The sequence below is a fragment of the Silurus meridionalis genome, chromosome 6 (assembly GCF_014805685.1).
Source record: "Silurus meridionalis isolate SWU-2019-XX chromosome 6, ASM1480568v1, whole genome shotgun sequence".
NCBI lineage: Eukaryota > Metazoa > Chordata > Actinopteri > Siluriformes > Siluridae > Silurus > Silurus meridionalis.
In genome coordinates this window covers 24425776-24442375 of record NC_060889.1, presented here as the reverse complement: position 1 = coordinate 24442375, position 16600 = coordinate 24425776, and the positions used below count along the sequence as shown (strand labels likewise).

Sequence of the window (16600 nt, the reverse complement as noted above, 5' to 3'; positions counted from 1 at the left end):
TCACAATATTCATTATTATATGCACATTATATTCCACATGGATCGTGCAGTACAGTGTACAAGTTGTTAATAACATTCTTGTGTATGTTTCTATTTTCTTTATAGTGATTAATCTGTAGGATAAATCATATAAATGTGGAAATCTTCATATAATAATCATAAAAATTTATAATTTTAGAATATAAAAGTATGTTTAAATGTAGACCTTTAGGTACTAAAGCACCCTATTGCAATAAAGTATTATTATATAATATAATATAATATATTATTATTATTATTATTTTATTATTATTATTATTATTATTATTAATATTATAATGGCAAACTGTGTTTATAAAATTAATTTAAAATAAGGCTGTAATACTGCACTGTATTTAACTGTACGAAACAGATTTATTCTAGTCATTTTTATTTATTTTTTGTTGTATTTTGATGTTTTTCAATTTCACTTAAGTAAATTATGACTTTAGGTTTTTAATTTATTACCCAGTAAAAGCCTTGATATTTATAAATGTGTATTTAAAACACAGATATTTAAAAAATAATAATACATCAAAAGATCTAATATCTACCAAACTACAAAAATCACTCAGTGTTGATTTGAGGTTTTTGGACATTTATTCCAGCTCATAAATCCTATAAAACATGCAGCATTAAACATGAACTTCCAGCAGATGAACATCTCATAATACTGTCTGGAAGTGAGAAATGTACAGGTTGTTTTTACTCCATACACATGAACTTACTTTGATCAGAAACACAATCATCTCTGTGCAGAATGAACGTGGATACAGTGTTTATTTTAAAGGTAAAAGCAAAGTGACTTTGTTAAACAGTTTAAAGGAGTACATCATCTGCAAAAATTAAAACAATGAGAGAACTGAAAGATATTGTACTGGACTTGACTGTTCTCGAAGCTTCTTTACATATAAGTTTTACATTTATTATAGAAACTGTTGATGATTAAAAAGCGGCTTATCTTTATTTTGCACCCTTCAGCACATTGATGTGTAAGTGAGGAGCGTCCTGTGAATGTTTATACTGAACATAACCCTATTATTCTACTGTTCTACTGGTTTTACTGTACAGCACTTTCAGTTTGGGTTGGATTTTCAATTGTCTTCTTTTGGACTGATGTCACTATTACTACTCTACATTACATACACATGCTGACACACTGACTGACACTGATTTTCTGAACAGTTCACATTTCTTATGTTAAATAAACTGATATAATAAACTATACTTATACTTGTTATGCTTGTCTGAATCCACAGTATAGATTCCATGTGTGTGTGTGTGTGTGTGTGTGTGTGTGTGTGTGTGTGTGTGTGTGTGTGTTATTTTGTTGAAAAATATGTTTATAGGTGGTCTGTGGTGGTACATTTCATACCATGTGTATTTACTATCACAAAACTTCCTGAGTTTATATCTGTTTCCACTAGATGGCGCTTGTGCACTTAGATACTGGCTTAAATCGGTAACCTCTATTAGTTTAGTTTGTATAATTTTATATTTTGATCATTTTATAAAGTTAATTGTGATTTCCATACTCAATTGTTGATTACTTGAGCAAGACTTATTTTTTTCTAAGAGTTTTGGTGATGTTTTATTTTATTCCCATCATGCCGTGGTCTAGTGGTTAAGATGGCCTCTCGCTGCGACCGGGTTCGATTCGGTCAGGGAACCATCCCAGCCACTCTCAGTGCGGTCCCAAGCCCGGATAAATTGGGAGGTTGCGTTAGGAAGGGTATCAGCGTAAAACATGTGCCAAATCAAGCACGGATCCTTAAAATCCGCTAACGGGAGCCGAAAGAAAGTATATGCGTTATGACACTTCCTGTTATATGATCTGCATGAAGAGATGAACGATGCTACAGAATCATCGAAAGATTTCATGTGTTTCCTGTTCTGTCGTTTAATAGGTACAACATAAACCCTTTGTGAATGGACCACGCGACAGCCGACCATGACTTTTAAGGATAACTTTTATTCCCTCTTCAACAGTCCTGTAACACCCCTTATAGGTTCCTAAGCATACTGTATGTCTCATAACATTACCGTAAGTAACATAATACTACATCCCCTTTCACAAATAAGATTCTTACTTTTCTTTTCTTTATTCAACACACGGGAGCAAATAAACCAACAATGACTATACTTGACTTTCTTATTAAACATTAAACATGTAAATATATAACCAACAATTTTCAACAATCTTCATCATTTTCTTTTCCCGTTCACTTTCACAAAAGAAGGATTTTTCTACCTAGAAGGATGGGGTGGACTACCCAAAACCTTCAACTGAGTGTGGGGATTATTCTGCCCCATTGACCACTCGGTGCTTCTCTAATTACACACAAAGTCCTTTAGATACCCAGGTGGAGTTCTAATCCTCGAAGGGTACCGACTGATACATGGCGAGGTCGGTTTGGAACCCAACTGAACTTCTGCCGTGCTGGGTGAATCTTCAAAGAGCGGAGATGCCTGTATCTCCGCCGAGTCAAATAGGTCAGAAGTCACAGGAGCTATTGGAGTTGGTGAGAGATGAAACCTGTTCCTCCTTAAGGTACCTCTGGGTGTCGCTATAAGGTAAGACCTGGGAGAGCCTGCGGTAGACACAACAGTGCCCTTTTCAGAAGTGTCTTTGATCCACACATGTTCACCCGGACGCAAGTACGTCATGTCACGTGCTTTGTGTCTTTGGTTGAAACTTTGTTTCTGTTTCAGTCTGTATGTCAGTTCTATCTGTTTTAGCTTTTCCAAATCTGCAGTCTCTGGAATGAGCTGAGACGGAATCACAGGAACTCGTTGAGCTTCCTTCCATTAAGAGCTCGGCAGGACTGTAACCATTGGCAAGAGGGGCTGCTCGGTAAGCCATAAGTGCAAGGTAGGGGTCCGCAGACTTCTTAAGGAGGTTCTTAATGGTCCTTACAGCTCGCTCTGCCTCCCCGTTACTCTGCGGAAAGTGAGGACTTGAAGTCACATGGTCAAACCCCAGCCTCGTGCGAAGGCCCGGAAACACTTAGATTCTGGTTTATTTCGGTAACCTTTTATTAATTTTATTTGTATCATTTTATAATGTTTATTGTGATTTGTATACTCAATTGTTGTTTATTTGAGCAAGTCTGATTCTTTCTACGAGTTTTGGTTATGTTTTATTTTATTCCCATCATGTCTTTGTATGGCACTTCCTGTTATATTATCTGCATGAAGAGATGAACGATGCTACAGAATCATCGAAAGATTTCATGTGTTTCCTTTTGCCATTATAATCATCCAATCAAGAGACTTCAAGATATATTCCCTCTCTTAGCTCACAAGCAGGTAAAAGTGGTATGTGGATGTATTTTGTTGTTTATTTGAGCAAGTCTGATTCTTTCTACGAGTTTTGGTTATGTTTTATTTTATTCCCATCATGTCTTTGTATGGCACTTCCTGTTATATTATCTGCATGAAGAGATGAACGATGCTACAGAATCATCGAAAGATTTCATGTGTTTCCTTTTGCCATTATAATCATCCAATCAAGAGACTTCAAGATATATTCCCCTCTCTTAGCTCACGAACAGGTAAAAGTGGTATGTGGATGTATTTTGTTGTTTATTTATGAGTTTAAAAACGTATGTGTGTTTCCATGTAATTGAATGTGGGACTGATGTTTGTTATTTACGGTCTGTTTATTTACTTCTACAGTGTTGATGTCCGTGTGCATTAAGAGAAATACATGTCTACACTTTAAATTGTTCATAGGAGGAGAAAACACTCACCTGCTACAGTCAGTGTAACTGCATCACTGCTCTGTGTGTATTTTGTGTATGATGATTGAGTTCCTTTACAGCTATAAGGACCTTTATTATAGTCTTTAACATCAGTGATTGTGTAGATCTTCTCTCCTGCAGCAGCTCTGATTTCTTCATTATTTCTATACCAGTGATACTTCCAGGATCCTCCAGTCTGTATGTCACATGTGAGAGTGACAGTTTCCCCAATGAACACATTCACAGCTGGGTGTATTTTCACTACAGGCTTTGGTCTCGCTATACAAAGATAATAAAAATGTACCAAACAGTACATATAATTATTATTGAAACATCATATTATATTATTATACAATAGCAATAAATGTTAAAATAATTAAGTTTTTCCTACATTCTTTCTAACTTTAAATCTACAGTGAAAATGTAGAAAACATGACGTACCTTTAACTGTAACTGTAGCTGCAGCACTGAACTCTGAGTTTCCCCTGAGTGCTTTGCAGTAGTATGTTGTTTGTCCTTCATTAGAGATTCTCACACTGAGTGGGTTGGTATTTTGGGGTTCAGGTGATTTCTGGTTATCTTTATACCAGGAAAAGCTCCATCCAGTAGACTGCAGATTACAGTTCAGAGTAACTGTGTCTCCAGTGTAGATGAAGCTCCGAGGTTTCACATTCACAGTTGGTGTGGGTTTCTCTGTTGATATGAAATGATGAAGATCTGGATTTACATTTACAGCATAAGCAGGTGTTTTATCTCTGTGCAGAATGAACGTGGATACAGTGTTTATTTTAAAGGTAAAAGCAAAGTGACTTTGTTAAACAGTTTAAACGGAGTACATCATCTGCAAAAATTAAAACAATGAGAGAACTGAAAGATATTGTACTGGACTTGACTGTTCTCGAAGCTTCTTTACATATAAGTTTTACATTTATTATAGAAACTGTTGATGATTAAAAAAGCGGCTTATCTTTATTTTGCACCCTTCAGCACATTGATGTGTAAGTGAGGGAGCGTCCCTGTGAATGTTTATACTGAACATAACCCTCTATTATTCTACTGTTCTACTGGTTTTACTGTACAGCACTTTCAGTTTGGGTTGGATATTCCATTGTCTTATTTTTGGACTGATGTAACTATTAATACTCTACATTACATACACATGCTGACACACTGACTGACACTGATTTTCTGATCAGTTCACGTTTCTTCTTAGGTTAAATAAACTGTTATGCTTGTGCTTGTCTGTTGTCTCCCTTATTTTCTTACAATTAGCACTGCTGTTTATTTGCAGAACACATTATCATTGTACTTATTTCCTGCCATTTTCTCCTCCTGACTGTAGCCAGGAGACTGTTTATCTGTCTTGAGCATACAATTTACAAACAAGGCAACTAGTTATATAAATTAAACATTGTACAAAACCTGTAAAGTATCCACAGTATAGATTCCATGTGTGTGTGTGTGTGTGTGTGTGTGTGTGTGTGTGTGTGTGTGTGTGTGTGTTATTTTTGTTGAAAAATATGTTTATAGGTGGTCTGTGGTGGTACATTTCATACCATGTGTATTTACTATCACAAAGCTTCCTGAGTTTATATACGTTTCCACTAGATGGCGCTTGTGCACTTAGATTCTGGTTTATTTCGGTAACCTTTTATTAATTTTATTTGTATCATTTTATAATGTTTATTGTGATTTGTATACTCAATTGTTGTTTATTTGAGCAAGTCTGATTCTTTCTACGAGTTTTGGTTATGTTTTATTTTATTCCCATCATGTCTTTGTATGGCACTTCCTGTTATATTATCTGCATGAAGAGATGAACGATGCTACAGAATCATCGAAAGATTTCATGTGTTTCCTGTTCTGTCGTTTAATAGGTACAACATAAACCCTTTGTGAATGGACCACGCGACAGCCGGCCATGACTTTTAAGGATAACTTTTATTCCCCTCTTCAACAGTCCTGTAACACCCCCCTTATAGGTTCCTAAGCATACTGTATGTCTCATAACATTACCGTAAGTAACATAATACTACATCCCCCTTTCACAAATAAGATTCTTACTTTTCTTTTCTTTATTCAACACACGGGGAGCAAATAAACCAACAATGACTATACTTGACTTTCTTATTAAACATTAAACATGTAAATATATAACCAACAATTTTCAACAATCTTCATCATTTTCTTTTCCCGTTCACTTTCACAAAAGAAGGATTTTTCTACCTAGAAGGATGGGGTGGACTACCCAAAACCTTCAACTGAGTGTGGGGATTATTCTGCCCCATTGACCACTCGGTGCTTCTCTCTAATTACACACAAAGTCCTTTAGATACCCAGGTGGAGTTCTAATCCGCGAAGGGTACCGACTGATACATGGCGAGGTCGGTTTGGAACCCAACTGAACTTCTGCCGTGCTGGGTGAATCTTCAAAGAGCGGAGATGCCTGTATCTCCGCCGAGTCAGGTAGGTCAGAAGTCACAGGAGCTATTGGAGTTGGTGAGAGATGAAACCTGTTCCTCCTTAAGGTACCTCTGGGTGTCGCTATAAGGTAAGACCTGGGAGAGCCTGCGGTAGACACAACAGTGCCCTTTTCAGAAGTGTCTTTGATCCACACATGTTCACCCGGACGCAAGTACGTCATGTCACGTGCTTTGTGTCTTTGGTTGAAACTTTGTTTCTGTTTCAGTCTGTACGTCAGTTCTATCTGTTTTATCTTTTCCAAATCTGCAGTCTCTGGAATGAGCTGAGACGGAATCACAGGAACTCGCGTTCGGAGCTTCCTTCCCATTAGAGCTCGGCAGGACTGTAACCATTGGCAAGAGGGGCTGCTCGGTAAGCCATAAGTGCAAGGTAGGGGTCCGCAGACTTCTTAAGGAGGTTCTTAATGGTCCTTACAGCTCGCTCTGCCTCCCCGTTACTCTGCGGAAAGTGAGGACTTGAAGTCACATGGTCAAACCCCCAGCCTCGTGCGAAGGCCCGGAAACACTCAGAAGCAAACTGTGGCCCGTTGTCCGAGCGCACCACCTCAGGAATTCCATGACGTGCAAAGATGGATTTGAAGTGTTCAATTACAGCTTCTGCTGTAGTTGAGGACAGTTTGGAAACTTCAAAAAAACCTAGAAAAATAGTCCACAATGACCAAGTAGTGTTTGTTGTCTTTCTGGAACAAATCTGTTCCCACCATAGACCAAGGCCTTGTTGGGAAATCAGTAGGCATCAATGTCTCTTTAAAGTTAATTTTTCCCCGAGCACACGTGTCACAGTTCTCAATCATTTTTGTAAGGTCTTTGCTGAGACCCGACCACCAAACTGACTGCTTAGCTCTCTCTGCACTTAGTTATGCCCAGATGCCCCACATGCAACTTTCCCAGGATATCAGCTTGGAGCGATTTTGGAATGACAATTCTGAGTCCATTCAATAAGAGCCCATCATGCACACAAAGGGACCCTGAGAAAGCCATGTAAGGCTGGATAGTTTGGTCCACCAAGAACTTACTTGGCCAACCTTCCACACAGTACTTCTTTAGCTGCTGGAGTATAAAATCTTTGTCTTGGTGCTCCCGGATCTCTTTGAGCCTCATTTCAGTAGCTGGAAGGCTCGCCATTACAGAGTCAGCATACAGGTCAATATCCTTTTCAGAAAGCCCTTCCGCTGTACTGTTTATGGGAGCTCTAGACAACACATCTGCTGTCGCGATGTTTTTGCCAGCCACGTGAGATATGGTGTATGAAAACCTCAGAAGACGCATGCGAAGACGCTGAATGCGTGGAGGGAGTTCGTTCAGCGTCTTGGAGCCAAGCAGAGGAACAAGAGGTTTATGATCGGTTTCAATGTGGAAACTCTTCCCAATGAGAAACTCTGCAAACCGCTCACACGCCCATGTGGAGGCCAATGCCTCCTTCTCTATTTGTGCATAACGTTGCTCTGTGTCACTGAGAGCCTTTGAAGCATATGCCACAGGTTTACATACATTGTCTGCTTGCTTCTGGAGGAGAACAGCACCTAGTCCATATGAAGAAGCATCTGCAGAAACAACTGTATCCTTATTCGGATCATACAGCGCCAAACCTGGTGGTGTTTTCAGTTCCTCTTTGATTTTCTCAAAAGCCTCTCGCTGATTCGACCCCAAACCCACATATTGGACTTTTTCAGTAAGTCTCTGAGTGGTTGCGTTTTCGCTGCCAAGTGTGGTAAGAATTTACCGAGGTGGTTTACCATTCCCAAGAACCGCCTTACTTCACTGATATTACATGGCTGTCTCATTGCTTTAACTGCTTCCAGCTTATCTGGGTCTGCGCTCACCCCAGATGCCTCAACGATCTGTCCAAGGAACTTGATTTTTGTCTTGGAAAACTCACATTTCTCATTTAGTGTGACTCCAGCTTCCTGAAGCTTTGAGAGCACCCTTCTCAGCCTCTAATCATGTTCACTCTGTGACGATCCCCAGACTAGCACGTCATCCATTTGACAAACAACACCTTCCAGTCCTTCAAGAATCCTGGACATGCGCTTTTGGAAATGCTCAGGTGCAGAAGAGATTCCAAAGCATAGACGGTTATAGCAATACCGGCCAAATGGATTTATAAATGTGGTGAGCAAAGAGGATTCCTTTGAAAGTGGAATCTGCCAAAACCCTGCATTAGCATCAAGTTTGGAAAACACTTTGGCTCCTGCTAGTTGTCCTAAAGTGCTTTCTACTGAAGGGAGAGGGTGTTTTTCTCTCAGAACAGATTTGTTCAATTCTGTGAGATCTGTGCAAATTCTCACTTTACTTGAACTCTTTGGCACCACAACCATGGGAGCACACCATTCAGTTGGCTCCTCCACCTTTGAAATTACACCCTGCTGTTCCATACGCCTCAATTCTTCCTTCACCTTTGGTAAGAGAGGGAGGGAAATTCGTCTTGGAGTCGATATGGAGAAAGGTATCGCACCTGGTTTCAGCACAATGCTGTACTCACCATCCATTTTGCCTAAGCCACTGAAGAGTTGTGGAAACTCCTTTTCCACCATCTCTTTAGAAGTTAAGCTGACCACATCAAGCCTAGCTACTAGTTGAAGTGCAGTTACTGCTGGTCTGCCCAACAAAGGCATGTACAACCCATCCACCACATAGATTTCCTGAGTCGTATGTTTGTTGTGCTTGCCAAGGGTTGCTGTGAATTTCCCTTTTACCTTCAGTGATGTTCCACCTGGTCCCTGAAGGACTCTCCTGGGGGGTTTCAGTTTTTGGAACTGGCCCTGGTTGTACAGTGTAACTGGGACTGCTGTTACATCAGCCCCCGTATCAATTTTGAACATCGTCTTGAGATTGTCAATTTTTATCTCAGTCATCCAGGGACTTCCTGTTACATCAGATGTCAGTGAACCAAGAAATGCAATGTCCTCCATTGTATCTGAAGTTAGCGTTGCTATATTCACCTCATGTACCTTCTTTGACTTGCATGCCCTAGCATAATGTCCCTTTTTTTGACAGAGGTGACATATTGCCTCTCTTGCAGGGCATCGCTGCAAATCATGCCCCTTTGTGTCACCGCATCTCATACATAGCATCTGCTTTCTAGGCTTTATTTTAGGTGTTTTTCCTGCCAGCTGTCCAAAAAATGGCTTTACTGGTTTTGTTTTCACATTACCGTACTGTTTAGTTTGTACACTATCCAGCTGTTCATTTGCCATGTCCCACTTGAAGTTTGACTTGAGCTGTTCTTGTTGTTTTTTTACTAGTTCACTCTGTCGAACTCGAACGACAGCCTTCTCAAGTGTCCATTCAGGGTCCAGCTGTAACTGTTCTGACAGCCTTTTATCTGTCAGACCCACGACAAGTCTATCTCTTACCATCTCATCGTGCAGATCACCGTATCCACAGTGCTCGGCTAAACAGTGCAGTGCCATTATGAAGTGATCCATGGACTCGCCCACTTCTTGCTGCCGCTGATTAAACTTCGCCCTCTCAAAAATCACGTTTCTTCGAGCTACGAAGTGATCGTTCAATCTGGTCTTTACTACATCATAGTCACTCGCCGCTTGAGGACTTAAATGCAGGGAGGTGAGTATATCCTCTGCTTCCTCCCCCATCGTATAAATCAAAGCATTCACCTGATTTTCATCCGCCTGTGTCTCCAAGCCAGATGCAACACGAAATCTTTCGAAACGTTTTATCCATTTCGGCCAGTCATCCGCTTTGAACGTGAATTTCTCCGGCGGAGAGACTTGAAACTGAGCCATGATAGCGCCGTGCTAACTCGTCTTGTCAATCACTCACGCTGACGGCACGAACGAAACTGAAACTACACAGAATTCAAGTTCGCTAACACACACGAGCATAAAGCTCACCCGCTATACTTCTGACACCATGTTCTGTCGTTTAATAGGTACAACATAAACCCTTTGTGAATGGACCACGCGACAGCCGGCCATGACTTTTAAGGATAACTTTTATTCCCCCTCTTCAACAGTCCCGTAACACCCCCCTTATAGGTTCCTAAGCATACTGTATGTCTCATAACATTACCGTAAGTAACATAATACTACATTTCCTTTTGCCATTATAATCATCCAATCAAGAGACTTCAAGATATATTCCCCTCTCTTAACTCACAAGCAGGTAAAAGTGGTATGTGGATGTATTTTGTGTTTATTTACGAGTTTAAAATCGTATGTGTGTTTTTCATGTAATTGAATGTGGGACTGATGTTTGTTATTTACAGTCTGTTTATTTACTTCTACAGTGTTGATGTCCGTGTGCATTAAACATCTGTAAAAGAGAACATCAGCCTTTGTGTTGTGACTGAGAGTCTCATACCATGTGTGTTTAACTGTTATTCCTTTACCTGCACACGATTTAACTAGTTCTAGTTTCTAGTTTTCCTGTTGCTAATCACACAGTCTGAGTTTGTGCTGTCAATAAACAATTGTACTTTAATTTAATGATGTTTCCTGTTCAAGTTTATTTTCTTGCCAACATCCTTGAGAGCATCCTTTAGTTCCCACATGGAATGAAACTACAGCTATACCCAAAACAAACATGGCTGACAACATACACAAGTCATCATGCTGTAAACTAAACAAGCTAACAGACATACAAAGATAAAAAAGTCACAATATGTGTGGTTTTTGTGTGGATATTGGGATCATGAGAAATACATGTCTACACTTTAAATTGTTCATAAGAGAGAATATGTGATATAAAACACACTCACCTGATACAGTCAGTGTAACTGCATCACTGCTCTGTGTGTATTTTGGGTCTGATGATTGAGTTCCTTTACAGCTATAAGGACCTTTATTAGAGTCTTTAACATCAGTGATTGTGTAGGTCTTCTTTCCTGCAGCAGCTCTGATTTCTTCATTACTTCTATACCAGTGATACTTCCAGGATCCTCCAGTCTGTATGTCACATGTGAGAGTGACAGTTTCCCCAATGAACACATTCACAGCTGGGTGTATTTTCACTACAGGCTTTGGTCTCGCTATACAAAGATAATACAAATGTACCAAACAGTACATGAAATCATTATTTAAACATCATATTATATTATTATACAATAGCAATAAATGTTAGAATAATTACATTTTTTTCATAAAGACTTTCTAACTTTTTATCTACAGTGAAAATGTAGAAAACATGACGTACCTTTAACTGTAACTGTAGCTGCAGCACTGAACTTTGACTCGTAGTTTCCCCTGAGTGCTTTGCAGTAGTATGTTGTTTGTCCTACATTAGAGATGATCACACTGAGTGGGTTGGTATTTTGGTGTTCAGGTGATATCTGGGAATACCAGGAAAAGCTCCATCCAGTAGACTGCAGATTACAGTTCAGAGTAACTCTGTCTCCAGTGTAGATGAAGCTCTGAGGAGTCACACTCACAGTTGGTGTGGGTTTTTCTGTTGATATGAAATGAAGAAGATCTGGATTTACATTTACAGTGGTACCTTGACCCACGAGTGAATTAATGTACGAGTTTCCCGGAGAACGAGTCGTCACTCGGTCGATTTTTTGCTTTGTTACTCGAGCAACAAATTGAGGTAGGAGCTTGAGATGCCGCTGCTAGATGGTGTAGTGAGCAGTGACTCCACAGCTTCCTCCAGCCTCTAACACGCCCTCTCGTTCTCTTCACATGTTCACATCGTAGAGTAAACACTGTGAATCGTTGTGCTCGCGGTTTCTTGCTTTGTGCGAATTCCTTCTTCTAACTTTCTTGTAACCATGTCTCCCAATAAAGTAAGTTCTAGTGACAATGCTGAGAAGAGGAAGATGATGTCCATAAAATTAAAGCGTGAAATTATCGAGAATAATGAACAAGGTATGTGAGTAAAGGACTTGGCCAGGCAGAACAAACATTCAAAGTCTACGGTTTGCATGATTTTGAAGCAGAAGGAGTCGCTTGAGGTTATAACGCCAGTCAAAGGTGTTAAAATAATTTCTAAGCTCCGGACGTCTGTTGGTGTGGCTGACGGAGAAGCAGCTTGCAGGAGATAGCATAACAGAGGCTATTATTATATATTTACCTACTCTTTCTATTATGTTTTTATACAATATTTGTTATTTAGAAATGTATTTTTCTTATTTAATAACATGAAACATAAAAAATGTGGTGTCATTTTGAGGGTTGGAACGGATTTATGCCATTTTAAGTATTTTCATTGGGAAAATTGATTTGATGTGCGAGTAAATTGAGATACGAGCTCGTCCACGAAATGAATTAAACTCGTAGGTTAAGGTACCACTGTACAGCATAAGCAGTTGTTTTATCTCTGTGCTGAATGAAGCATGTGGATACAGTGTTTATTTTAATGGTTAAAGCAAATTGACTAACAGTTTAGAAGCAGTACATCGTCTACAAAAATGAAACCAATGATAGAACTGAAGTGTAAAAGGTCAGTGTACTGCCCCATGATGTTTCATAAATAACAATGTTCAATTCTAAAGCTGTGAAACATTAACAAGGGAAAATCACAAAGGCTAATAAGCTGTAGTTTTACATTAAATCAAATGTATTTATTTTTATATAAGAAAAATAAAAAAGAAACTGAAAAGTAAGTGAAAGGAACAACATCATTTTAACAAGACTTTGTTTCTTTATAGAATTGTGTTTCTCATTCAATACAATCTGAAACACAATCTAAAAATAGTGATCACTTTCACATACACTTTATAATTAATAACGTGTTTACACACTCACCTGATACAGTGAGAGTAACAGAATCACTCATCTCTGAGATCTGATTGTCACTGTGTCTCCTCCCTCTGCAGGTGTATTTCCCTCTATATGATTCTGTAACAGGGCTGATGCTGAGCTCCTGTTCTGTGTAGTATGTGTAGTGTGTGTAATCATTCATATACCAGTCATATGTCCACTCGGTGTCTTTTTCGCTCTGTATTTCACACCTGAACGTCACAGTTTCTCCTCTGAACACTTGTGTATCAGGCTTTATAATCACCACAGGTTTAGGAGACTCTGTAAAAATAAAATTCTATGTTATGTATATAATTTAATAATAAAACCATTATTTAAATAAGCAGTAACATTTCAATATGAAATACAGAATATCTTCTGCTCAGCTGTAAATAAATGTTGAAGCTCTTTTAGAGGTGAAACTGAAACTGAAATGAAATAAATGCAGATCACATTGTGTCTCAACTCTAAACATTTATCGAGTTACTTAAATAAAATGTAAATATTTGTCACTTCAGATTCACGTCTGAATGACACACACACACACACACACACACACACACACACACACACACACACACACACACACACAATTTATCATAGATAATCCCTAATACACACTCTCTAAGTGTTTATCTCTACAGCCTCTTATACGCATTGATTTAATATAAAAGTTGGATCTTGTCCTCTTCACTCTTTCACACTTAACTCAAGCAGTTACCTGTTTCTGAAACAGTAACTTTATAAAGCCCTTTAAAGCCCCAGAGCAGTTTATTAAAACAGTTGTACACATTTTGGTGACATTCAAGTGTTGTGCCATTTGATTTCTAGTTCACCTCACACTAGTTATGCTCAGTAATGCTCACACTGTCCCACTGTAGCTTTTACATTAACAGTAGCAGCACAAAGAGAGATGGATTCAGCAGGAGGAAACTTTTAAATTTATTTCAGGCAGAGAAGTTCAACCTGCCAAAGAAAACAAACAAGCTAAACGTGGTGTTTGTTACTCAGAAAACTAAAATCCACCAATTACAATAATTAAATATTTTGTATGTAGAAAAGTGGCCTAAATAACTACTGATTCTGTAATGCATGAAAATATTCCTGACCCTATAAGAGATTTCTTCAATGATTGGTTGTTGCGCATTTTTTTAAGGTAAACCCCATGCTGATGTGCTTGTAGAGATCCAATTTGATCATTTGATGTTTAATGTTAATAATTGACCATTATGGTGATTAGTGAAAGAGATTGGGTATGCAAATCAAATTTTGTATTTATACAAATAAAATGTTTTATCTTTGTGTTTATGTGATTATATAAATATCACTGTGAAGGGTTTTGTTTAAAGTTTTGGTTAAAGCTGTAAAGTGTGATTTAGGGTATAAATATGATCACTTAAGAGAACAGTAAAAGGGTATCACTAAAATTCCTCTGTTTCTCTTGAACCTACTGCTGTATTTCAATTATAACATTTATTCATTTTTTTATTTTATTATTTTTTATCTTGACTAAACTTATAATATTTTACAAGGAGATGCAGCAGCAGGTGAACAGCGATATGGCAAAAGCCAAGAAAAAGGTATATGAGAAGCTGTATGAGAGGTTGGACACTAAGGAAGGAGAAAAGGATTAGTACCGATTGGCCAGGCAGAGGAACCGAACTGGGAAGGATGTGCTGCAAGTTAGAGCAATTAAGCATGAAGTTGGAAATGTGTTGTCTAGTGAGGAGAGTGTGTTGAGAAGATGGAGGGAGCATTTTGAGCAGCTGATGAAAGAGGAAAATGAGAGAGAGAGAGAAGGTTGGATGGTGGGGAGATGGTGAAGCAGGAAGTGGAAAGGTTTAGTAAGGAGGGAGTGAGAGCAGCGATTAAGAGGATGAAGAGTGGAAAGTCGTTTGGACCAAATGACATATCGGTAGAAGCATGGAGATGTTTAGGAGAGATGGCAAAAGTTTTCAACAAGATTGTTTAATAGGATTTTGCAAGGTGAGAGGATGCCTGAGGAATGGAGAAGGAGTGTGCTGTTACTGATCTTTAAGAATATGGGAGATGTGCAGACCTGCAGTAACTACAGGGGAATAAAGTTGATCAGTCACACCATAAAATTATGGGAAAGAGCAGTGAAAGCCAGGCTGAAAGAAGAGGTGACCATCTGTGAGGAACAGTATGGTTTCATGCTGAAGAAGAGCACCACATACGCATTATTTGCATTGAGAATTTTGATGGAGAAGTATAGAGAAGGTCAGAAGGAGTTGCATTGTGTATTTGTGGATTTAGAGAAAGTGTACGACAGGGTGCCGAGAGAGGAGTTGTGGTATTGTATGAGGAAGTCAGGTGTGTCAGAGAAGTATGTGAGGGTGGTGCAGAACATGTATGAGGACATTGTGACAGCAGTGAAGTGTGCAGTAAGAACAACAGACTGGTTTAAGGTGGAGGTTGTATTGCATCAAGGATTGGCTCTGAGCCCTTTCCTGTTTGCAAAAATAGGGGCGTCTGCACTTGGCCTTATGAAAGCTCTCAGCAAAGGTGTTTGTTATCTTATGGACTGAATGGATTTGTCAATAGTGCTTTTATATAATGTGAACACATTAAGGCAACAAAGCATGGACTAGACAGTGGCAAAAACAAACATAAACCCTAACCCTAACCCTAACCCAAAATATATATAAAATATTTGAATATATAAAACCAAAGACAAGAAAGCAGTGCTCCTACTGAGAGGAAAAATGTATAACAATTTAAGAGCAGCTACACAACTAACCTTCACCATCATAAAGACATTAGTGCACATTTGTGTTTCAATTTTCTGTGACCATTTATTATAAGATCTTTTACTATTTATTTAAATTTTACAAATACACACACACACCAGAGATGAAAAGTAATAAAGTAGATATACTTTGTTACTGTACTTAAGAATATTTTTCTGGTATTAGTATCACTCTTTATTTTAAATTTTTCCTTTTTTTTGTTGAAAATTTTTTACTTTCACTCATTACATTTGTTACACAAATATCTATACTTTCTACTGCTTACATTTTCAAACCAGGCTTGTTACTCTAGTTTTAATCTATTTGGTGACATGATCAATATTTTTCTTCTCATTGTGCGCAGTTATCAGCCCATTAACATCTTTCTTGTCATTGTGTGGCTATTTAAACCTGCCACTGGAGTATCATCAACAAGAAATATGGCTAACGAGGATGAGAAAGAGGAAGTCAGTGAGTATTGAGTACATATACATTAAATAACCATACTTTCCAGAAGGCAGTATGTTCATTTACTGTATATGTACTCAATACTTGGTAGGAGCTCTTTTTGCTTTAATTACTGGCTTGGCATGGAGGTGATCAGTCTGTGGCACTGCTGAGGTGGTATGGAAGCCCAGGTTTCTTTGACAGTGGCATTCAGCTCATTTGTGTTTTTTGGTCTATTGTTTCTCCTCATTTTCCTCTTTTTTACAAAGTAATAAAGAGTTTATTACTGCAGATTCCACCTGACATGCCACTGTCCTCTCCAGTGTGAGCTCATCTTCCAACAGGAGTTTGTCTCTAACAGCACTCAAGCAATCAGTTGCTCTCTTAGTTTTCTATCTGTCCTATGGCACATTTCGTAGCTAATACGGTGCTTTTTACTTTTTCTGTCATGCATTATTTAA

At 38.6% G+C, this 16600-nt stretch overlaps 2 protein-coding genes across 3 annotated transcripts in view; both read left to right on the top strand.

The window, feature by feature from the left end:
* The window catches only part of LOC124387535 (Fc receptor-like protein 5), a gene marked incomplete at its 5' end in the record, with an annotated part of 205314 nt that overhangs the window by 44124 nt on the left and 144590 nt on the right, over window positions 1-16600 (top strand). The gene's annotated exons all lie outside the window — the stretch shown is intronic.
* The window catches only part of LOC124387229 (carcinoembryonic antigen-related cell adhesion molecule 5-like), a 184165-nt gene that overhangs the window by 29601 nt on the left and 137964 nt on the right, over window positions 1-16600 (top strand). The window lies entirely within an intron of this gene.